A 24,562-nucleotide genomic window follows, 5' to 3' on the forward strand; every position below is an offset into this window, starting at 1 on the left:
AGTTAGGCAGCTTACGTGCGCACAAGACTCGGGAACAACTTTGGACAAAAGCCTAGACTCTGCAATCTGCTGCCAATCGGCTTTTGTCGCAACTTACATAATGAAAAGAATTAGGGCACTGCAAAGTCTGCTTTTGTAAGTGGATACACAACCCGTTCTTTGGGCAGAATTTTGTGCGTACGCGCACTCATGCAATGAACAAACACTTCTAACATTTTCGCTTTCTCAGGCTGAAGAAGTGAGGGGTGGTAGCTGTTCCTGCCGCCATCTCGCCTCCCCAGCTTGTATTCTACCTTTTGATAAGTGAGCTGAGATTTACTGCATGGAAGCGAAACGTGCAGAATTAACGACGCCTAATCCTACCAGCTACGATATTTCTGTTCAAAATCCTGCGATAACCTGCAGTTCATACTTAGAAGCGAGGTGAGTGTGGCGCAGGCTGAGGTAAGTGGCCAGATGTTGGCATCGTCCAGGGACTTCCACTGTGACCTTCAATGTCAACGACTTTTACTGTGGTGACCTCACTCTTTCATACCAAGCCAGAACACCAGATCTGAATACTTGACTTTGTAGTTTTGCAACCGGCGTAATGAAACGGCCCTGTACACTTTTCCGCAGTATATCTGACTCGAAGACCTTTGGATATGACTATACATGGCACATTCTTGAAAGCGCGTATATCCCCTGGTCCACGTGTCCGTTGTTCAGTCAAACGTGGGCAGCATTCTTTTTAAGAGGCCAGGACGTGAACGGGTGAGTTACATCGCCGGTGTCAAGGCCCTTTGCTCTTTACAAAGTCTCGTTTAAATTTATCGTTGAAAAGATTCCCACATTTTTCTGAGCCTCTGAAGAGGAAAGAAATAACTACTGTTCTACAGCACTGGCATGATTGGTTTTTTTAAATTTTATGCGTGCGATTACCTCGTTTCGCCCTGGCCTTCTTTTACCACCTCCAGTCCTAATGCATAGCGAGCATTTACGAAGTTCGGTGCTGTCAGCAAAAGCATTCTAACAGAATAGAGTCAAAACGTTGAACAAGGCACCTACTAACAACTGTACACAGTATGTTTTCAACTAAGGCAAAAAATCATGCTATTTGCGTGTATTCCACAATTTAGAAACTGTTTTTTTTTAACCGATGATCACCGCTTTTAGAGTTTTCGCCGCACAACTAGCCAAAAGACACCGATTTTCCTAAAACGAAATAAACGTCTAAAAACATCCGTCCAGTTTGCTCACAAATACACACCGGAAATTTCACGGCCTACATATAACTAACGAAAATGTGCTCTGGCGTTCCTCTAGCGCGCACCGACATACTTGACGTCTGTTCAGAACCTTACTTCGTGTCCCTCCAAGGACGAGACCTTGTCTTTCTCGACTAACAGTCACCTGCCTCAACAAATGATTTTTAATACTAAGTTTTCGCTGACAGCACCATAATGCATTAAGGCCGCTCATAATGACTTTGTGACAGTCACCTTCAGCTTCAGCTCTGCTGAAGACGTCTGACTGAAGGTGACTGTACTCAAGCTGTACCCTTAAGCTTTGTATTAGCATCATTCGCATCTGAAGCCACCATGAAAAACCGACACTGCCGGACTCCAGTGTAGATTGAAGTGCCTGTGCCTGCGACAAGGAGGGCAGTGGCGGCGGTCCCATACTAGGTAGATTACCGCTTTATATCATCTGAACAGAGTTCTTGCGGAGAACGAAACAACCACCAACCCTGTTGCGCCTCAGGGCGTCCAAGATGGCGGAATCTGAGGCGTGGTTGCCATCATGAAGATTCAGTGCCAGGTGGGTGAGGAAGCGGTTACGAGGCACGGCCTCCTTGAGTTCTCGGCAGACGGTACGAAGCTGCGGGAATCCGGAGGAATCTGCCTCGTTCAGTTCCACGGAAATCTTGTTTAGCATTCGGTTCTGCTCCACCAGACGGGCCAGAGCCTTGGCCGACCTCTTCTTGAACGTAGCCCTGCGTATGTCGAGGACCGAGACGCTTCGGTTCTGCTCCAGTGACCGCAGCACGCTGACGATGCCGTTTTCAGAACAATCTAGGAACAGGGTCAAGTGCCTGCATAAAAGATTTGTGAGACACTTTGAATGCCCCTACTAAAATTTTTTAGACAGTCTAAGACTGTCCACAGACTTCTGTCTATAGTCTAAAGATTATCTACGGACAAACCATAGAGAACTGTCTATAGGCAATACAAAACCTATAGACAGTCTGTAGACAATCTATATATTTATGGTCATACACTTTTAGTAGACTTGTTTATAGCGACAAATGGTGACAGCGTTGTGCGTGTGTGTGTTATGTCTTTTTCCCTTCTCTCTTCCTGCTTTTAGTCCCCTAATCCCTCTTCCCCAGGGCAGGGTAGCCAACCGGAACCCCTTTCTGGTTAACATCCCTGCCTTTCCCTCCTCCTCTTTATCTATCTATCAATCTATAGACTATGAATAGACAAAAGATATATCTGTAGGAAGGCAACAGTGTATAAGAAGTCAACAGACTGTCTATAGACCATTTTTGTAAGGGTGTGAACATGGTAAACTAGCGGCATTAACTTCGAGGACCATAAGCACTACCTCGGGCGAATAACTGACTGCCACCAGCGAAACACCAGCGAAACCAGGCCCGAAGAAAGAACCTTTAAAATTATTCCAGTCATCAAGAAAACCAACGCCATCACAAAAGTTTCTCTTCACTTTATCCATCGAGTGGCATGGGCCAAGCTTGCGCTCAAAAATAAAGGTTGGAAACTGGAAAACATACAAATTACCCCGATTTTGTTCTTTGATATTTTGTACCCTTCACGATTTACGCGCATTGATGCTTAATACTTCAGTCTGAGGAAACGTCGCAGGAGCTTCGATACATTATCTCTTGTCCAGTAATTCGAGTTGCTTCCTGAACCAGAAGTGTGCATACCGACTAGCTAACTACAAGCAGGGAATTTCAAGATTGTTCCCACAAAATTAACCGTGAATCCCCGAAGTTCAAGGAAGGCATTTTGCAAACAGGATCGCCACTCCTCGAGTGGTCCCTCCCTAAAGTTGCCTATAAAAGCGAAGCTGCCAGATCCCGACGAACTTTGAGCGCGCAGTCCACTGAAACCCTGCGAATTCTTTAATATATTTTTCAGTAGTACCTAGGATAAAGAGCACCGCTGATACAATCTGGCCATGCTCCAACGTACATTAAAATGGAAACATAGGTTATGCAAAAAAAAAGAAATTCATAGCTGAGGATAAGACGGGACGAAGACTAGGTTTATTCGAACAATAAGCACATAGTGACAACGGAAAAGAATGTATCAGCCCGCCGAAATCTCGAGTCATTAATCATCCAGACTACGCCCAACACAATAAATAAGAATGACGGCACGTTGCGCCCTATCTACGCGAAATGCCTCAAAACGATAGTAACTGCTTCAAAATGCCCGGGACGTCCAGCTGGTTGCTCATTGTGAACAAGGGAGCCGTAGCGCTCCCGAAACGTCATTTTTTGTTGACCTTGGTCAGTGACCAGTGAACCTCATCAAGCCATGATTCCTGACCAGACGGTATCCCGTCGAACCCTCGACTACATCACTTTACGCCATCAATATGGACAACCGGCCCTCACCGGAATACGCCATTTTGTAAGCACCTCAGCAAGACTTGCTGCTTACTCCACGCACCTGCGTTTCAACCTCGATTGTAAGTCTAACCACGTTATTCCAAGATCCTTGCGTGTAAAGAAACCGGTAAAGACACGTTTTGGTCTGCATGTGGTTGCAAAAGCTGAACGTCATCTCCTTCAAGCAAGGATTGAAGAATGCAAGCTGACAAAGAAGCGCTTAGAAACTGAACTGTTCTTTGCAAGGCGACAATTGGAATTTATCGCTCCGGATGTCCTCGCCAGTGTTCAGTTGGTTGCGAACCAAGAAATGTACAGAAGAGAGGAGAGACATCTGAACTCGCAGGATAAAAAGCTGCAGACTTTACTTGCTGAAAAGGGGATAGCGACCAGGGCCGCACCAATCTTCGAAACACGGAACCTGTCGTCCTACAAATTGAATCCATCTGAAGCCAAGGTGCTCAGCCTAGCTTTGAATTTCAACCAAGGGAAGGCACCGGACCCACGAAAGGTTGCATGTGCTGTAGAAGGGGCCGTACGACTTCTGGAACGAGACGTTCAGGACGAAGTTCGAACGAAGGCGATAGGTGTTAGTTTATGGGGGTTTAACGTCCCAAAGCGACTCAGGCTATGAGAGACGCCGTAGTGAAGGGCTCCGGAAATTTCGACCACCTGGGGTTCTTTAACGTGCACTGACATCGCACAGCACACGGGCCTCTTGAATTTCGCCTCCATCGAAATTCGACCGCCGAGGCCGGGATCGAACCCGCGTCTTTCGGGCCGGCAGCCGAGCGCCATAACCACTCAGCCACCGCGGCGGCTAAGGCGATAGGTGTGTTGTCACGCATGAAGAAGACGTCATCAAACCGCCCTCTTGGTCAAGATGAACGCTCAGCAATCCGAAGCCTCCAGGCTAACAAGGATATAGCCGTCCTATCGGCAGATAAAGGGAATGTCACTGTTATCCTTGACCGGTCTTCTTACAAGGAAAAAATGGAGGCCATGCTTCAGGACGAGACCACTTACTGCCGGATCCCGAAAGACCCTACTCCCAAAGTGCAGACGTCTCTTCAAAAAATGCTAGCACAGATCTTCAAGGGCATCCCTCCGTCTATGAAACGGCTTTATTATCAGTTGCTATGTACAAACGGCTCAGCGCCCGCCATATACGGACTACCAAAGGTGCATAAACCAGGGATTCCCCTGCGCCCAATAGTGGGTTTTAGAAAGTCTCCTTTATACTCGTTGTCACAGTACCTTCATGGCGTTCTCTCACCGCTGGTGGGCAAGACAGGCACAGACATCAAGAATTCATCCGACTTCATCAAAAAGATAAAAGAGGTCGCCCTGGAAGATACAGATGAGATCGTTTCTTACGACGTCTGCTCGCTTTTTACAAGCGTGCCTGTTAATCTCGCAGTTGAGACATGTAAGCAACGTCTCGAGAATGACACCTCGTGGCAGGATCGGACACCGTTCGAAGCAGCGGAACTTTGCCAACTCTTGCAATTCTGTCTCACCAACACATATTTTACTTACAGCGGCAACTTCTACCAGCAGACCTTTGGCACAGCAATGGGGGCAGCCATCTCGGTCACAGCGGCTAACATCGCTATGGAAGCCATCGAGAGCAAACCTTTGGCCACCTTCCAACCGCGACCAAAAGTATTTTTTAGGTATGTGGACGACTGCTTCTGCGTCATAGACCGGAAGCACACCCGCACTTTTTTTATTTTTTTTTAATTGGTTTTGGAGGGAAAGGAAATGGCGCAGTATCTGTCTCATATATCGCTGGACACCTGATCCGCGCCAGGTGTCCACCCGCACTTTCCTCGATCACATTAATGCCATTGAGCCCTCAATCAACTTCACTGTTGAGGAAGAGACTGACGGCTGCCTTCCGTTCCTCGACACCGTGGTAACCCGTACTCCAACAGGTCTTAGTTTTCGCGTCTACCGGAAACCGACGCATTCCGGAAGGTACCTAAATTTCAATTCAGCACACCCTGTCAGTCATAAGCGCTCAGTGGTGGCATCTCTAATCAACCGTGCCAGGGAAGTATGCAGTGAAGACGCCGCCCTAAACCACGAAATGAAGACCGTAGAAAAAGATTTGAAAAGAAACGGCTACCCGCTTTCCTTCATTCGGAACACGGAAAGAGTGGCTGTATCAAGTGAGCCTGCTGCCCGGGAAGACGAAAGAGCTAATGCACCGAAACGAGCCGCTATCCCGTATGTACCGGGGATCAGCGAGGCGCTGGCGCGGATGTTCCGCAAGCACGGCGTCCATGTTGCACATGTCCCAACAAGCAAGATAAGAAATGAGCTTGTAAACGTGAAAGACCAGCTCCCTCGTGCCAGTTTTCCCGGCGTGTTTTACAAGATTGCCAGCGCCGACTGCTCATCAGTTTACATAGGGGAAACGAAAGACTTCAAGAGACGCCTGAAAGAACATCAGTACGATGTACGAAAAGGAAAAGTGACAACGAACGCAATCGCGGAGCATGCGCAAGAGACTGGCCACGAAATTAACTGGGATGAAGCAGATATAGTGACCACGGAAAAGAATGTATCAGCCCACCGAAATCTCGAGTCATTAATCATCCAGACTACGCCCAACACAATAAATAAGAATGACGGCACGTTGCACCCTATCTACGCGAAATGCCTCAAAACGATAGTAACTGCTACAAAAAGACCGGGACGTCCAGCTGGTTGCTCATTGTGAAGAAGAGAGCCGTAGTGCTCCCGAAACGTCATTTTTTGTTGACCTTGGTCAGTGACCAGTGAACCTCATCAAGTTCACATAGTTTTACTATAACAGGTCAGAAGGGCATCAAACGCAGATGTGAGAAAAATGAATCACAACAACGTGCTTTCCAGGAAACCAATGTCGCTATTTTAAAGTCTGATCGCCGTGTCGGTGCTACAATCTGTAGCTTTTTCTTCATAAAATACGTTTAGAAGTTCTCTTCGTTTTGCCCATTTACACTGAATCTTTGCTTTTTTTTAATAAAGATTTACATTTGTGTGCCCGGCAGTGTTTAGGTAGATGATGTTGCTGCTAATCTGGAATGGGCCTCTCATGCAGGGAGGTCAGTTCTAGATGCAGGCTGCATGACTGAAAAATTGAAAGTTGAAAATTAGTTTTTTGGGAAAAGGAAATGGCGCAGTATCTGTCTCACATGTCGGCGGATTCCTGAACCCTTAAGGGAAGGCATAAAGGAGATTAAGGGAAGAAAGGAAGAAAGAGGCCCCGTATTGGAGGGCTCCAAAACAATTTCGACCACCTGGGGATCTTTAACGTGAACTGACGTCGCATAGCACACGGGCGCCTTGGCGTTTCGCCTCCATAGAAACGCAGCCGCCGCGGTCGGATTCAATCCCTAGTACTCGTTCGGATTTTATAATTGTGAAGGGCGTTCCCTCGAACGCCCGGTATCATGACGACTCCTTTTTCTCATATCTGTATACGGTACCGTTGTGAGGCTGTGCGAGCAAATCTATAACCTTGTTTGTTCTTCGCTAATAATAATAATAATAATAATAATAATAATAATAATAATAATAATAATAATAATTGCTTTTTAGGGAAAGGAAATAGCGCAGTATATGTCTCATATATTGTTGGACACCTTAACCGCGCCGTAAGGGAAAGGATAAAGGATGGAGTGAAAGAAGAAAAGAAGAAAGGTGCCGTAGCGGAGGGCTCCGGAATAATTTCGAGCACCTGGAGATCTAACTTCACTGACGTCGCACAGCACACCGGCGCCTGAGTGTTTTGCCTCCATAAAAACGCAGCCGCCGCGGTCGGTTTGGAACACGGGAATTCCGGATCAGTAGCCGAGCGCTATAACCACTGAGCCACCGCGGCGGCTCTTCGCTGATCCGGAGTTCCCGTGTTCGAACCCGACCGCGGCAGCTGCGTTTTTATGGAGGCAAAGGCGCCCGTGTGCTGGGCGATGTCAGTGCACGTTGTAGATCCCCAGGTGGTAGAAATTATTCCGGAGCCCTCCACTGCGGCTCCTCTTCCTTCCTTTCTTCTCTTAGTATCCTTTATCCCTTCCTTTACAGCACATTTCAGGTGTCCGCCGATATGTGAGACAGATACTGCGCCATTTCCTTTCCCCAAAGGCCAATTTGCAATTTTGATTTTTTTTCTTCGCAGAAACCTCAGTTACAAGTTTCCTCTCGTCCCGTCTTGTCCTCGCTTGTGAACGCGTTTTTCGCCCAATTTTCTGCATTGTCACGAACCAACATGCCCAAAAAACGATTACTGCTAAACGTGCGTTGGGGCCCCGTCATACCTCCAGCCGCTCCAGTGATCCTCAATGAATCGAGGGAGTGATGCGAGTTTAATGCGGCTTGGGTCAATGCGCACTGTAGGGGCGAGTTACGGCCGTGCTGTCGATGGAAACCGAAAGGTTGCGGAGGCATTTAAAGAAACAAACAGACGGTGCCCACCTGGCGGACTTGATCCTGCCGAGTGCATCGACCAACTGTTCGACGACAGCGTCTTCCACGGGGCTGCAGCACTGAATGCCCGCTGAAGTAACGCTTGTGCCAGAGACCAGTGGTTCCAGTAGGCTGGTCACATATTCTGCAGGGCACGTGCCCAGATCCAGAGCGAACATAGAGATTGTGAACAATCCTCCGCCCATCGTGGTTGCCAACGGGTGCGGGTTGAGCCAGTTCACGTGGACGCGTGACGAGGTACCGATCTCTCGGCTGATGCGGAACAGTGGGAATAGATCGAAATTCGCCAGCCAGCCGCACAAGTCGAAGGCCATCATCTCCAGAGTAGAGTTCACCTGTTCATACAAAGAACTTCTAAGTGGATGCCATAGAAGACAAAACGGCAGTGAGTGGCATTGCGGTAGCATTGCAGGGTGACCCAAAGGTGAGAGAGAATAATATGAAGGTTTGAAAAGTACAGATTCCTGCACGATGCGCATTTCACAGAAGGGCAAAAACATAAAAGGTACACTTTTAATTGAAAATTTTATTGACAAAAATAGATTTACCACCAAAAACTGACGCTTCAGCTCTATTGGTGGATTGACAGCTATTGTTAGATACATAGTTGGAGCATTTCCTTTGTACGCGGTTTGGTGATAATTGTCACCTAGACATTTTTTCTAAGCGTAGTAAATTTCTTCGCGTGCCTAAACTACACTCTCCGATCCTTCTCTTACAATCCTCTAACCCCCTATAGAAGCCTTGGTATACCTATACAGCAACCAAATTCGCTCTCCTCCCAAACTCTCGGCGCAAGATAAGCTCCACTTCATGATGGAAACCATCCTAAGAGGCACATGGCCAGCACCACGCTCATCTCGCAATAGACGTTCAGTAAGCTTTCGACAGTGTCAGCCACGACATATACTACGCGCCAAGGCCTGGACGCGCTGCGAGTCCCGCATCTGGGAATACATCCTAGCCTTCCTAACCCAACGAACGGCCCAGATCTAACATGCCGCTTTATCATCGCCTCGCTACTCTCTTTCCTACAGGGGCTGTTCAAAAAGAGCGGTTCTCTCCCCCATTCTATTTTATGTAACCTTAGCACCGGTGGCCAAACAACTCACCAACATACCCTACCTCCACGCGGCAATCTACACCCCCTTATGAACGACTGAAGGCTCCATAGGAGAGGCACATGATGGCTTACGATCGATGTCGTCCCCTCTTGAAGGATCACTTTGGGACTCAAGGGCTCCCCACTCAAATCGGAACTGCTCAAGACCAGGCCACTTCCTTGGGGCCAACGCATAACACCCCCGCTTGTTTATGACCACATACCCCTGGTCAATGGACTCAAGGCACTTCACCACTATATGCAAGCCATTTTGGATGCAGCCTTCAGCCTACAACTCCTAGAAGAGCAAATCAAACAAATCGCCATTATCCGCAAAATGGCCACACGCAATCACGCGTATCGGATAGGTAAACTCCTAATATTAGAGACGCCTTCATTAAAAGGCGCTTGAGCTACCACTTCCGCTATCACGCACTCACCCTACACAAAAACACAAAGCTGATATCCTGACTGGAAAAGAGACCTTCTCGTGTAGCGAGAGTCACTTCCTCGAAACGGGCGCATGCAACACAATCTCGGAACTACCCGAAACCTAACGAAGCAACCAGACACCTCAACTTTCCTGCACAGAAACCGGCCAACACCCCCTGCAGCATTTCCACCCGATCCCAACCACTTTTTTACTGCCCTCAACTACCAAATCATCCCACCTGATGCACACGGCCAACTCTGAATCAATCCTTTACCGAAAATTATGAAACCTTGGGCTACACAGGAGCAGACACCAGGCCAAAGCTGAATAATACACCGAACACTACTGATGCGGAAGCGGCATCGTGAATGTCAACACGGCCCAACACACCCTACCCGGTTGTTATACCGCAGTCGCCGTGTACGAGGGTGGAACAATCGGGGCCGCACCCATTCTCTTCGCGCGCAATTCTACCAAAACACCAGCACTCATTACAAACGCAGCCGCCTTACCCTACCACACCTCACCACACGCTAGGTTCAAAATACAGTGCGGCCCGGCGACAACTCCCGGCAAACTGCTACATCTCATCCTACCTCTTACATCGCTACCGCACTACATTCACCCTCCCATTCTACTCCACGAGTGGGAAAGCCAAGACCACACTCGTGCACTACCTGTGGGAACGCCCGTAACCCAAGGCAGTAGTCCCCGTACCAGACACGTCCCCTCCTCATGGTGGCCGCTCGGCGGATTGCTCAACCAACTGACCAAACATGGCTAGCAGACAGCTGTTCGTAAAGCACAGGCCCGTGGACATCTGTACAAGTAGCAGCCAACCCTTGAGGACGTTTATTTTTCTATGCAATAAAAGTTATTACCACCACCACCTTTAATCGCGTTTTGAAAAAAGACGATGCGCAAAACAGGCGACACTGGAGGAAGACAGACGAAGCATGCGAATGTTTCGTCTGTCCTCCTCCAGTGTTGTCTGTTTTTCGCATCGTGTATTATCAAAACCATGCACTAACTGGCCCCGCTGAGTATTTTTAATCGCGTTACTGGCTTTTACGTTTTAAATACCAAGTTTGCCCTGGCTATTTCCATATCCAGTGCATCTGGAATCTCTGCAGTGTTTGTTAAGCGAAGGCTAGAGGGCCTCATATTGGATACGATTATGTCCATTGTTTCTCGGCTCTTCTAGCAGCAACGAGTAAATGTCATCCGTAGAATTTTTCTTGCTAACACTTTGCCCTCAAGGATCAAGTACTAGCATAACTATAAACGTAGATTGCTTCCTATGGAATCGTCCAGGAAGGTTCCCCTTTTAGTTTTAGTCTTAGCAGTCCTCTAGAGCTCTAGGCTTCTTTGCTGTAGGGCTAGCTTTTGCATGAATTTATCTTTTCGCGGGCCTCCTGCGTCTCTGGCAGCTTATACATTGGCCTTGCGTTCATAAGTACGTTTGAGAAGGTCATTACTCGAAATGTTTTATCAGTTCAAGTAGATATGCGGGCAGAAATGAAAATTATTCATTTTGGCGCTCTGTATAATATGAAACGTCGGGGGTTAATGAGTTAAAGTTCCCGCAAATACGTCCACTGAGCGCATGTACGCTACGGGGCTGTTCATTCCTCCTGGAAACCTCATACAACACAGAGACCGACAAATGCACCTTTTTCCAATGCGAAACAGGAACACCAGATACTTAAAGCTGCTCTCGAACCTACGGAGCGGCCTATCATTCATTACATCTCCTTCTCCTCTCCCAGGCTGTTTCCGAATAGCCCCGTTGTAAAAAACGTTGCAGCCCACAACAACCCAGGCAGACGCTCTGCTTTCGTTACCAGTCATCTTCATCATACTGAAGTGAAGCGACTGGATGGCAATGGTGGCAGGAGAAAAGACAATATTTAAATTAGCATAAGGAACGGGACAATTGGTGGAAACGGAGAGGCGTCGGATACGGCACAGAAAAAACCGGGAATGATTAAGAAGAGTATTTAGGTTATGGGTGGAAGAATGTGTAGTTGCGTCCTAGTGGCGGAGTTTCTCTGAAGTTCTCATAGGGAATATTCATTTCTGGTACTTCAATATCTTCGTCCACTGAATACAGAAATCTTAAGTGTTAAAGATTTGAGTTAAAGCGCCGCTTGATGTATCTCAGTGGGTAACTGCTTTGGATGTAGGCTCATATGTACATGCTCGTTATTCACTGCTTGCCGGCTAATGGGTTTCAAGGGTTTGCCTCCTAGGAGTACACCATCGATTACGAAACAGAAAAACAGGGGCGACGGATTAACTTCCAAACGCTGGGTCTTCCGGTGCAAGCAAGCATGTCAAAAGTGCTAAAAATTTCGTGAAGCCACGTTTCTGTGGGTCAGTTTTATGACATAATCAGGACACCATAATCTCGGAACCGTAGCGACATGTTGGGATGTTTGGAATTACGCAATTTTCTCGAATTACATTAGCCCTATGCATTTTCCTATATATATGGACACATTTCACGTAGGTGTATTTCATCTAGAGATTTATTTGGACTGATTTCTTGTAGGCTACAGAAACGTTCCATGCGCTGCATAGGCGTCGCCATTTTGCTCGTCGTCGTAGCGCGAGCTTTTTGCATCCGTTGTCAATAGTCTGAACGGCAAATATTCACACGTGCGTACAGGCGATCGAATATCTATACTGGTGAGCGAAATTCAGATTGGCCGGTGCGCGAGAAGCCTGTTAGATGATGTCACATGAAAAAAAAAGAACCTCACAGCATGGTTACGATTATATAACACGATATTCAGCGATAGCTGTTTAGGCGTTTAGTTTTGGGGGTATATTCCTGGCGCACTGGTGTAGTGGTTAAGTGATGCACCCCTGCACTGGCAGGCGGCTGTTCTAAACTGAGCCACCCATAGGTTACGCGACTCAGGTTGACCATTACATAAGGTCACGCGACCGTGAGACTAGCGCACCGAGCGGTTACGCTGACGGCAACGAGAAGGCCAGGGACAGGTGCCTAACAAAACAACTGCTGGTGCACAGTAAAAGCAATTTCTATCGTTGCTTTGTTCTATTAATAAAAATCAAAGCGAATTATTGCATGCTCCTTCCGCGGTTTACACGGTTCTTAGACATCAAGGACAATTCCTATTAATTTTCGTTCTTAATAAACTTCATTTATTCGGCAATGGCTCTTTACTGTTGAGTAAAGGTACTGCGCAAAATAGTACAGCAAGGACGAGAAGGGCCGTTCTCGTCCTTGTTTGTATTATTTTGCGCAGTACACGTTTACTCAACGATGTATGACCGACTCGCCCAACAACATGCGCTGTGTACTGTACAGCGGACATCCAACGCTAATGTTCTAAGGGCCGTACGCCTAAATACTAAGAATATAAATAACAAAAACTGGCAGTGGCTTAACTTGGCTAACCCTGGAATTTAGCGAAACGCAAGCACGCTTGCCAAGCGTGAGGCTCGTCCATGGCAGCTCCGCTACATGCTTTTGACAGCCGTTCTATATATACCCACACGACAACGTGGCTATTATGTGGTATCACATAGTCTTACGACACCCCCATCGGACGTCATTACGTGGCTTCACCCCACCCCATCGGATGTTCTTAAGGTCAAAGGTAAACCCAAAGGTCACCCAATGTGAAAGGTCTACTAAAAGTTGTAGGTCAAAAGTCAACTAAAGGTCATAGGTCAAGGTCAGGGGTCAAGGGCTGGACTTCATAACTGTAAAACATATGGTCGTACACGGATAACGTGGGTGGGCTGAAGGTCGTTTAAGGTCATTCTTCGGGTTACGGGACGACTGCTTTACCGAGCGTATAGTGAAGCATGTGGCTTCAAAAGCTTTACTTTTGCCCTTTTTTGGCGGTAAATAACTAGACCATTTTAGCATAGCATAACCATATACGACTACCAGCAGCCGCAGACAGCACCGAGAGGCCAGCTGCCCTGTCGGTGTCATTTGCGCATGCGCTTTCGTCGGCTAAAGCTGTTGGGAGCTCAGCTCACCGCACTGGGCTGGTCGCTCAGCGCTCACACCACCCCAGCGGATGTTCTTACGGTCAAAGGTCAACCCAAAGGTGACAAAATGTTAAAGGTCAAAGGTCTACTAAAAATCATGGGTCAAGGTCAGGGGTCAAGGGTTCGACGCCATAACTGTACTTCATATATGGTCATACACGCCTATCTTTGGTTGGGCTGAAGGTCGTTCAAAGTCGTTGTGCTGCTACCCGAAGACTGCTTTACCTAGCGCAGTGAAGCTTTTCGCTTCAACACCACTCACTTGGAGCGCTCCGACGAGGAAGCAGAGGGACGCGACGGGGATCTCGTTCCTCGTAACGTCTAGCACCCGCAGCCGAGAGTCGCACCGAAGTTTGGGGACCGCGTTGGAAGCGAACACCTCGTTCAGGTTGCACAAGATGATCCTGAGCTCGAGGAGGACGCCTGCGCGGAGAGAAACGGACGCTCACAGAGTGCGGTGGGATACGCCCGCTTTTGGAGCTAGCGGGCAACTCGAGACAGGAAAACTATTCCTGGTCTGGGGAATGTAGGTATTATTTACCACATGGCAAATAATGATAATAATCAATAATAATAATAATTTTTGAGGAAAGGAAATGGCGCAGTATCTGTCTCATATATCGTTGGACACCTGAACCACGGCGTAAGGAAGGGATAAAGGAGGGTCTGAAAGAAGAAAGGAAGGAAGAGGTGCCGTAGTGGAGGGCTGCGGAACAATTTCGACCACCTCGGGATCTTTAACGTGCACTCACATCGCACAGCACACGGGCGCCTTAGCGTTTTTCCTCCATAAAAACGCAGCCGCCGCGGCCGGGTTCGAACCCGGGAACTCCAGCAAAACGGCTAACTCGAAATTTAGGAGTTGCTGCATCGTGAGTGTTCAGGCACATAAAGCCAAAAATGCATTCAGGAAAATACAGAAAATATTGAAAATACAAAAAGATTTATATAATGTGCGATTCATTTTTTAACCTTTAAAGATTTTTATCTTAAAAACAGGTAAGTTGGGGCAGTCTGTTAAGCTCTCTACAACGCGGACATCATGTGCCTGATATACATCAATGTTTAAGCAGCTAAATTAAGTTTCTAATAAACATTTTTGTTTTAGATTTCAGGTGGACAAGGATATATTACGAAATTGATGGCCGTCAGCGCTGTGGTGTGTCTTTTCTTGTTCCCCGTCTTAAAGATCCGCAGCGCTTCTTAGCTGTTAAGCATCCATAGCGGTATCTGGTGTAATGCGTGCCTATTCAGACCACGTGATCACGGGTGGTATATCTGCGAGTGTGCACTCTCCGCTTTACGTGACCCTTACGGTGAAGAGCCAACTGGATAACATTTTCCATGGCAAGCTTGAGAAATCTGACGTTTCTGGGTGGTGGTGTCCGCCTTTCCTTCGTCCCTGCGCTGTGTTTTTTAGCTGTCATGAATTACCATCTGTACCGATCACCCACACTTGCATGGACGATTAACCAGACAATGCAAATCAATCAGGAAAATGGCACGTCTCACATTGCCGCCCTTGAGTGTATTCTTCAATACTGATTGTTTTAGCGTACCATCCTGCGTTCACCTCAATTTGCTGCTTGTGCCCACTCCTATCCCGGTCCCGATTAGATCAATGGTACATACAAATAAAAACAAAATAACTAAAAGTGAAGGAGTAAGCGGTCACAGCCATCGTCCGTTTGCCTAGAAGGACAGTGAAAAGTGATGTATCTTCCAGGTGGCCGGAACTGACAGGACAGTGTTATTTGGAGAGATATGGGAGAGGCTTTTGTCCTGCTTAGGGCGTAGTAAGGCTGACGTTGGTGATTTTCTCTCCACATCCTCCTCCCCCTTTTAGTTTCCCTCAGTATCGAGGTTGCTTTTGGGCTGAATGCCAGTTTGAATGTATTACTCGTGCGCAGAAAACGGAGAACGAAGGATTTTTTTTTCTCCTATGATGTAATAAGGAGTCCGTAAGTATCTCCTTACGCATGAGGAACACTATCCGCCGAGAGCTACCACTGCTCATTATCACTGTATTTGCCAGGATTACATTAGCAAAAACACTGCCGCGCGATATTGAGGGGGGGGGGGGAGGTATTCAGACACTGCTGTCAGATGACCAGAAACGACACGCAACTACAGCTTACAGTTACTCTTTTAGGTTTCATTATTTCCCTCTCCTGTCTAAACTGAAAACGTGGTGCAAGCAATCCGAGCAAGGCTGGCACGGCTGACGGCGCAGTGAGCAAGAAATAGCAGACGATTTAGCGCGGTTAGGAGGAATGCAATTTGGGTGCGCTGGCATTTCTGTTGCGGATCAAGGCTCGGTTTGCAATGTCAAGCAGGCTTGAGACAAAGATCGATGAAATCAGACTTAAGCTCTGGCTTAAGGGTAATATGCGATAGCGTTAATTAGTTAATGCCCATATATGTGGAATGGTTCTTGTCTAATTTACAACAATAAATCGCTGGGCACCCTCACAGCACTGGCGGTGGGCGCTGCCAGTGGTGGGGCTTGTGCGAGACCCAGCATGCCCTTCCCAAGCAACCTCTCGCCAGCAATCATTAGCTGAACCGCTGAACGCCACGGTGGGCAGTTTGCTTACAATCCAGTGGGTAGGGTTTCATGAGGTCACAATGTCGCGTGACCACCTGGAGTAGCTTGCCCACAACAAGGTGACAACAGAGACGGTCCTCACAGGTTTTTTTTCCTCGGGGTTTTATGTGGGTTTAACGTCTCAGGCTATGAGGGACGCCGTAGTGAAGGGCTCCGGAAATTTCCACGACCTGGGGTTCTTTAACGTTCACTGACATCGCACAGCACACGGGCCTCCAGAATTTCGCCTCCATCAAAATCACACCGCCGCGGTTGGCATCGATCTTGTGTCTTTCAGGCCAGCAGCCGAGCGCCATAACCACTGAGCCACTGCTTCGGCCCCCAGAGCAAATGAATAAGCGCCTGAGTTGAAGATCAAGCTCTAATGCACTAAAATAGCGCACAAGCCTGCAGTCATGGTTGTAGCTGAGGCTATTAAGAGGCTGATAGGCCTCTTTCTGACCGCGCTGGAAATACCGAAAGCATGCGGGAGCCCTGCAGCGATTAGTCTTAAAAAATGCACTCTTTCCTCCAATTTGGGGTGCTCGTGTCATCTGAAATATATCACGCATCAAAAGTGCTGCTAGTATAAGATCGGGTACAGGAAACATGTCACTTTGAATGAGCGTTTCGGCCTGTGATAAATATTTTACGCTGAAAAGTATCCTTGGTGCTTCACTGAGCACTGGAACAGAATTATGGGAACCCGTTTACTTCCTCTCAGCATAACCTGGTAGGCGAAGGCAAATACCGCAGGTAAGTTTGCGTGTCAGCGAAGTTTATTGCGCCGTGGTACGCCCGACTGAGGCGTCTACGTTTCTGGCTGGCTGAAAGAAATTCATGCTTTTGCACTCGTCATCGGCGCTCGCTTTGTTTTCTGAAAGCTGTTGCAATCATGTTTGGTGATTACGTAATACAGGTCGCTACTTTCCACTGTATATTATTTGACCAAGCCCTCCCAGTCGCTTTTCGCCTTAAGGAAAGCGTTTACTTTTATATGTCAAGCTATGTTACGGCAGGCTAAGTGTATCGCTAACGCCTGCGCGCCGGAAGTCTTGCTGCTAAGGAAGTCCCATTGGACCCTCATTCATGACTGTGAATGTCAAGGGACCGACAACTGACCTAAACACTTGTGAAATTAAAACCGAAGTGAATAGATCTGGTCGCATTATTTAAGAATTTAGCATTTTAGTGTCGTAGAAACAAAATTTTGATTTTAGTTTGTGACCTGAAATCGCATAACACGAACTGAAGTGCCATCTAGTGGTCAAACCTTCAAATTATTGGTGTACCGCATAACATGACCTCATCTCGGTAAAATAGTACTGATTTTTAAGGGCAGTACGTTTTTTTAAGGCGTATTTGATAGCTTTTTAGTAGCTTGCGGTCTCCCCATTGCTTTCTCCGATGAAAAGCGGCGTTCCCTTCTAGGCGCCGACTGAGTAATTTATGTTTTCACTAGATGGCGCCACAGAATTTCGAGTTTTATCAAGTGATAATCACGGACGGATAAATATTTCGTCTATGAGGTGTACTCCGCTTTGTCGTGACAGCATTGGTTTATGGGGGTTTAACATCCCAAAGCGACTCAGGCTATGAGGGACGCCGTAGTGAAGAGCTCCGGAAATTTCAACCACCTGGGGTTCTTTAACGTGCACTGACGTCACACAGTACACGGGCCTCTAGAATTTCGCCTGCATCGAAATTCGGCAGCTGCGGACGGGATCGAACCCGCGTCCTTCGGGTCAGTAGCAGACAGCTATAACCATTGAGCCACTGCATAGGCCTAGTGGAAATATGGCTGCGCCCAAAAAGGTAAACGTGAAAAGGTCTATATGCCCCGTTTGTTTTGTCCAATTTCCTTTTTGCGCTTTGTCAACCTTTTAATGAGTTGTGACGTGATGATGACGTGAAGTTCTCGCCTGCGATAAGCGAGGCATAAGCCCGCTGCAGACGCGGTTCGCACGATGTGCACCCGAAGAAATCGAGGCGTTCCAGGCAGCTGGTTCGTTTCGCTGCTGGTGGGCATCTGGCGGGAGACTCTGCGACATGGGTCACACACGCGTACGGAGGCGGAAGCCGCGTCAGGGCAGCGGCCATGGCCTCGATGTCTTCGGCGTTGATGGTGAAGAAGCACACCGTGAGGGACTTGAGGCTCGAGCTCTGCAGCGCAGCCCGCAGCACGGCTGAGGGAGTGTGCTGTTCCGTGCCGCTGATCTGCCGCCGGAATAGAGCAATAAATGCATGCGGTAAATTGGGAAGGTATCCGATGCGTCGGTGAAGCGTCAACGATAGCCGTACCGGATCATTTACGCGGCCACCCACCCTTAAATTACCCTGTGTCATCCAATTAAGCGTTATTCCCCGTATATGACATGGGCCAAGTGCTCGAAAACATTCTCAGCGCAGGCGCGATGTTGCGGAAGCGCAAAATTAGATTACATCTTAGGCAGCCCCACATTCAGCTGTCGTTGTGGAAATTGTAACACGAAATCTAAACTGACTTTTGACACCAGCATAGGAACAACAGTGTACAAGAGGTAGTGAAGCGCTGCAAGTTATGACAGGGTACACCTTTTCACGTGAGGAAGTGACGACAAACCGGGACCACATGGAGGGGTTCAGTAGGTGACTAGAGAAGGGCTGGAGTGTATTTGGCCCTTCCCTCTATATATGGTTGGGGATAGCTCCCTCTCTGCATTGTCCCGCTTCCCTCTGCATTGTCCCGCTTCCCCCTGCATTCTCACGCTAGCAGGGTAATGAGAATCGGCCGACGCCATTGGCTATAAGGGGATCCTTTGACGGGGAAAAGTCACTTAGTTCTTGACTTGTATCCGACTATAGAGTGCTATCGCTGACGCGGCGTTCCCTGTGATGCTTGACTTTGCGAGCGTAATATTTATTCGCTACAACACATCTAGAAGGGGGTGGCTCCGACCACGGTACGATCACGGTCAAGCCGGCAGCCAGGACCGACGGTTCTCCCTTACGCTTTCGATACTGCCGAACATAAGCTGCATTCATATGGCGACGATGTTCTGACTGCTTGTGAAACCCCTAGGGGTTTGGTGTTTCGCCCCAGATATATAGCTGGGTTTTGCCCTTGCCCACGAAGCAGCTGCATGGCTTGCCTGTCTATGGGACAAGCTTCTTGACGCTAACAAGAAAGCCTTTAGATTAACAACACTCTTATAGACGTGGAATGGAAAATGATATGCGCACGTTAAATTGAAAACATGAAAGCCATGTGCTTTTGATAACCTACACAAGTAAGACAAGATTATGGTTTATGGGGTTTAATGTCCCAAAGCGACTCAGACATGAGGGACACCGTAGTGAAGGGCTCCGGAAAATTCGATCACCAGGGGTCGTTTAGCATGCACTGACATCGCGCAGTGCACGTGCCTCTGTAATTTCGCCTCCATCTAAATTCGACTGCCGACTGCCGTGTCTTTCGGGACGGCATAAGACAGGTCGAGCACCCTGGTGCTAAGAGAAACAATCTGCCCCAGGTAATGGTTTTGATATTTTATAGTAACCGCGTTGACACACCATGGTGAGAAAAAGTGTCAGAGCAGAGAAAGTTAACTGAGATTAGGACGTGCCGGATTATGACGATTTCGGGTGGCGTAGGACGCGCTAAGTGGAAAGATGTGAGCGAAATTAGTCCAGTAGTGCAATTAACCCCAGTGACCATGACGCCGAAGTGAAATCTGCCCATGATTTCACCTCTTCAATTCTCTCTCCTGTGCTTCGGTATGGCTTTATCCGTTTTGGCAGCGTCATATGAGGATTAGCCCTACCCGTGCAACCTGTTGGTGCGCCCATGAATACTAGCAGTAAAATTTCGTTCTTTAGCCGGTAACGTCATGGAGGCCAGTTGCATTATACATCTTTGTCTTCGCAGGCCACTAGTTACCTTTACAATGACTCGACGTGATACAGGGCAAGGGAGGGAAAAATGAATTGTTACTGAAACATTGCATGCTCATTTTAGTAACGTTTACAACCTTGAATTACGCACACGCAGAGAACACTGATCGAATATTTCAAGTTGCAATGTAGAAGAGGGTAGTTGCGTACCGGGCGCCTATCAGTGCCCAGCCATAGATGCAAATCGTCAGTGCACAACAACAAATGATGCAGTGCTCCTCACCTCCAGGCTTTCAAGAGCAACGTGGTTTCTCAGGACAAGCGCTAGAGCTTCACCCTCCCGTGCCATCACGAATTCATCGGGCAGCTCAAGGCTCGTAACTGTCTGGTTGCGAGCCATATAGTCCAGGAACGCAGCAGCATCCTCATCTTCAGCCTGCACAAGCATAACGTTGGCGTTAACAGTTCAAAAGAGCCGTATATTTTGAGGCAGCGCACAAAAGATAAGCAAGGAAACCACTCGCTGCTGGGAACGCGGAAAGTTAGCATTAATCTCGCCTCGCCTAGAGACCGGACTGCAAGTGGTTCAGGGCAATAACTGATCGCCTGTATTCTTCTAACTTCAGAGCCTCGCTATCCTGAGGCAGTCTCATATCTCTGTCTTTCAGTTCAGAGGGCGGTGCGGCACCTGCCTGGGTGTTCCGCCGTGCTTCAGAGTCTATACCCTTATAAAAATGGTCTATAGACAGTCTATAGACTTCTTATAAACTATTACCTACCTATAGATATTTCTTTTTGTCCATCCATAGGTTATAGACTATCTACAGAAAAAAGTTTAATAAAAGTGTATTGACAAGAATCGATAGCTTGTCTATAGACTGGCTCTAAGATTTTTATTGCCTATAGACTGTTCTAAATGGTTAATCTTTAAACAGTCTAGAGACATTTAGACAGAAGTCTATGGACAGTTTATAGACTGTCTAAAAAATTTTGTATGGGTGGAGGTCTCTATGGAACCTATGGAGCACCCGCCTTTTTCTCTGGATCAAACGCGCCTTAGATAGAGAGGAAATTATTTGAATGATTGATCTTTCCCATTGAAGGTCAAGCGTGATAGCAGCCAATAGACGAGCATAGAATGAAATGGTGCGGTGGAAAACGCCCACTGGCGGTACTGTCACGCCGGAACACAATACCAAGCAATAGTGCTCTTCAGTCATGCTCCAAATTTTTGAAGGTCTTTTGTAGTTCTCTAAGCTCCTTGCCACGTTTAAAATTTAAATTTCACTAGCCGTCTCATCCAATATCTTGGTAGCCCTTGTACAATACACTGCAGGAGCATATTGCTGAGCAGAGCTGCCTTCTCCAAGGCCAAAATGAATCATTTTAGCAAACAAAACCCTCACGAGAGCACGCGCTTCGGGCTTTTGTACAAATTTACGAATGGACAACGCGAAAGTGGGCCATTAAGATCGCCAATGAAGCTCTAAAATTTTGCCCTGAAGAAGTCCGCTCCGCAACAATCACAGCAACAACAAAACAAATCGAACCAAATCAGAGCGCGAGTTTCTTTTGGAGTCTACGTACCGCGAAACAACGAGGGTTACACAAACGCACAGGAAATGACTGCATGCGGGACGCTTTACCTGCACGTAGTTAAAGGCGATGTACTGGAGAGTCGTGGTCCGTAACAGGTAGCTGCCCAACGTATGCGCCACGTCCTCGTCAAAGAGGACGCTCAATAAGTGCAGGGTGTGGAGGACTGGAAGGCAGACCACTGAGTGGGACCACCTGACCCTGCCGATCGGCTGCTTCTGCTTCAAGTGGGGACACGAGAGCGTGAGAAAAAACAAAGTCATCCGGTGCTAAGCTTCGCTGCGTAGCCCGCAAATTTCCGGCGAAAGCACTTTTCCTGCACGCTGTTTTGCGCTGCTTTAGCAAGTGTTTATACCTTGTGCTTCAGCCAACACTTACAAAAATGTTCAAATATAGGTTTTTGGGGTAAAAAGGTGGCTTTTGTGGCATAGTATTACCAGTGTTGGTGGACACCAGAAAACCGGCGAATCGCCTTAAGTAGTGAGCTGGTGAACTAATTTTTAGTAACCAACTTTTTAACTCTTACAGTTAGGATCCAAGTTTAAATTAGATAGTTGTAGTCTGCCGTTGGTAAAAGCCACATGAGCGTTTCGAATTTTTTTTCTGTGGCTCGAACAAATTTAGCTTTTTAGACACATTACGTGCACTGGAGGGGATGCTTTGCCTGCATGCCTTCGAAAGCGCGTGTATTTTCGCACGATGCAGCCAAATTTTCTCAAGCCGCAGTGGAGAGGGTAATCATGTTTTCGGAGTTGTAAAAACTGATATGGGTTCTGGTAACGACGCGCTAATAATCTAATTGCAACTGAAATCTATGGATTGACAAAATCCTTGTCTGGTCAGGTAGCAGGTTCATATGTCAAAAGAAAGGAATAAAGCCGACTAATAAAGCTGACCCACACCTTCGCATGCGAGGTGGATGCTCGAATGACTAGGCCATCGCTGTGGTATCGTAACAACGTATTAAGGTCCAGGTCCTCCACCCGTGTGAAGATTGCATTTTTAGCCTACAGAGTTACCGTATCGGCTCTTCCCAATTGCTTGAAGTAGTACACTAACTCTACGCTGCAACAGTTGGCAGAAACCACAGTACAACTCACCGTGGTGGGTTCCTCGATCTGTGAACCTGTGAACTCGACAAAGCGGACTCCCCCGCCTCCATTCTGCAGGGCATGCCAGAAGATAGCCATCTCGAGGAACGTGGTAGCATGGTGCATCAGAACGCGGGTCACGCATCTGCACGATCGCAAAATGAACGGCAAAATTAGACTTCAAAATGAATTTTCTCTTCTAGACAGTGCTCTTTGTCCCGTTGTCCTTTTTTGCCTAAATCTGGCACTTCTTAACCAACGTCGCATCTCTATTTCAGCTATTTGTTTTCAACCAATGAGTACTTAAATTTGTTTACTTAGCCATGTGGCAGAACATTGGCCCACGTTATTTTGAGGCCCTGAGGCCTCAAAACAAGGGCGCATCTAAGCACGGTCCGCAATGCCGATGTGGCAAGGCCCATCAGACAGAAGCCTTTTCTTTTTCTTATGAGATCTTCGTCTGAATATGTTTACGAAATGTTCGTCAATCTTTTCTCCTTTTGTTGCAGCAAAGGCGCCAGCTAGTGTACCTTATTTCCGGGATTTTTGCGACGAAACTGCATTCTCAAAAGTATTCGCGGCTGGACTATTTCTCAACCCCAATTAGATGCATGCTCGAAATACATTCGAAAGGGTTTGTATGAAGCGGTGCGGAGGTATTTTCTTACAAAAAACTTCGACACGGACGCCATGCTGGCCCTGCAGTGTCTAGTCCCGCGATCGACGTGAGCGGCATAGAGACTTCAGGACGCCGAGGGTTGTTCCATCTGCGCGGCTGTGCCTCCAGCTCAAACAGAATACGTATCAGCTCTCGTGACGTGGTCCATCCAGTTCGCTCGCTGCCATAATCGGCAATGACTTCATTTCTGTTAGCTGTTTCTTCCCTCCACGTTCGTTGCCGCAGCGTAATCGGCACAGCCTCTACAGATAGCGTGCACGCCGTTGTGGTTTCCTTAACTGCTCCTCACATTTAGCGCTTGTGTAGTTTCAGATCGCCGGTCGCCGCCTGTGCGGTGACACAATGGCTTGTGATGTGGAAACGGTGCGCTGAGAAGCGTTCGGCAAAAAGTTGTAACCTCTTCAGTATGGTGCATCCAAGTGATTTTGATTTTTAACTCTCATGTCTTTATCGAGTCGCACGTTTAACCATTTTTCATGGGCACTCGAAATAAAACGGCACAAAAAAGAGCTCCGTTCTTTGTGAGAATTGTGCTTTGTGCATTTAAAACAGTACTTCAAAGATTCATGTCATATTCGACTACCTATTTGAATCGGTAAGAAAGTACACTACTATTATTCGATCAGGCTTATAGAAGTGAGCACACTCCTGCCAAGGATGAAAAGTAATGGCATGGTAATATAAACTCAACTGTTTTAGCATATAAATATTACCTGTGCAGTGAGAAGAATTGGTTGCGCTCCTTGTCTGGCACCACTGTTTTTTTTCTGTTTTTCTAAAGCACCGATAGCGTCTCACATGTAAAGATTACGAATAAACTTGCGCAGTCGATGCGGCGGCATCGTATATGTGTCGGCAACGAATTGGCGCAGTGTATACGGACGCTTTTGGTCATGCACATAAAATCGCGGCCACAAGCAGAATCATGAACTAAGGTGCAGAAAACGAGCGTCCACACTGAGTCCCTAAATTGGACAGATAGTTGATAATTTCAAAACAACCAAATCGAGAATATTTCGCGCCAGGTGTTAACTGCTGCTAAAATACATTTACACGATTCCATTGGAG

The 24,562-nt window shown here is 47.4% G+C and overlaps 1 pseudogene across 1 annotated transcript in view; it reads right to left on the bottom strand.

The window, feature by feature from the left end:
- The window catches only part of LOC144111987 (uncharacterized), a 29,207-nt pseudogene that overhangs the window by 1,025 nt on the left and 3,620 nt on the right, over nt 1-24,562 (bottom strand). Inside the window, exons 3-9 of the transcript XR_013310167.1 lie at nt 22,825-22,960; nt 20,412-20,564; nt 18,316-18,472; nt 13,931-14,091; nt 8,074-8,433; nt 4,233-4,309; nt 1,729-2,074 (exon numbers count right to left, since the gene is read on the bottom strand). The product of XR_013310167.1 is annotated as an uncharacterized LOC144111987 (transcript). The remainder of the gene's footprint in view (nt 1-1,728; nt 2,075-4,232; nt 4,310-8,073; nt 8,434-13,930; nt 14,092-18,315; nt 18,473-20,411; nt 20,565-22,824; nt 22,961-24,562) is intronic.

This window comes from Amblyomma americanum, unplaced genomic scaffold (assembly GCF_052857255.1).
Source record: "Amblyomma americanum isolate KBUSLIRL-KWMA unplaced genomic scaffold, ASM5285725v1 scaffold_22, whole genome shotgun sequence".
NCBI classification, from domain to species: domain Eukaryota; kingdom Metazoa; phylum Arthropoda; class Arachnida; order Ixodida; family Ixodidae; genus Amblyomma; species Amblyomma americanum.